Raw genomic sequence first — 1,021 nt, 5'->3', positions numbered from 1 at the left:
ATTAGAGAGCTCTCTAATTTAATTATTACTAGTAAAAATACAATTACAGAGCTCTATAATTCAATTTTTACTAGTAAAAAACCACATTAAAGATATGTTTAATTGCAGAGCTCTGTAATCGAATTAAAGAGCTCTCTAATTCAGTTCTTACTAGTAACAATTGAATTATAGAGCTCTCTAACTGAATTGGAGAGCTCTGCAATTACATTCTTACTAGTAAGAATTCAATTTGAGAGCTCTACAGTTCAATTCTTACTAGTAAGAATTACAATTAGAGAGCTCTCTAATTACTAGTAAACTAGTAAAAACTGAATTAGAGAGCTCTTTAATTGGAGTTCTTACTAGTAAAAACTGAATTAGAGAGCTCTAATTCTTACTTCTTACTAGTAAAAATTATCATTAGAGAGCTCTCTAATTCAATTGTTTCTATAGTAACAGTTGAATTATAGAGCTCCCTAATTGAATTAGAGAGCTCTCTAATTCAAATTTTAATGCAATTTGTACTAGTAACAATTGAATTAGTGAACTTTACTAGTAAGAATGTAGCTGTAGAGCTGTGGAATTACATTCTTACTAGTAAAAATGTAATTGTAGAGCTCTACAATAACGATTCTTACTAGTAAGAATTGTATTGTAGAGCTCTCTTTTCAGCGCGACCTCATTATGATAATTGTGCCTCATGCATATTCATAAAACGTTTTTTTAAATAAACGTTTTTAGTCGTCATTGATTATTCTTTCTTGTTTTTGTAAAAAAAAAAACCTTGACATTACTAAATATAATTAGTTGTTTGAAGTATTCAGACGAAATATTGAATCCAGTGATTATGTTAACAGTTAACTAGAGATAGTTTAATGTGTTAAGTTTCTGTAAGGGGGAGGTGCCCCGTTCGAACACGTTTGAGCAGTGAGCGCGCGATCTTTGAAGATTCTGGTTGATGATGCAACCGATGGATTTGGAAAGCAGCATGTGATGCAAAATTGATTATCCAAAAGACCGGTCCGATGACAGCGTTACTGTA

Source organism: Sinocyclocheilus grahami, unplaced genomic scaffold (genome assembly GCF_001515645.1).
Source record: "Sinocyclocheilus grahami isolate Dianchi unplaced genomic scaffold, SAMN03320097.WGS_v1.1 scaffold1212.1, whole genome shotgun sequence".
NCBI classification, from domain to species: Eukaryota; Metazoa; Chordata; class Actinopteri; order Cypriniformes; family Cyprinidae; genus Sinocyclocheilus; species Sinocyclocheilus grahami.
Note: the sequence above shows the minus strand (reverse complement) of the source record.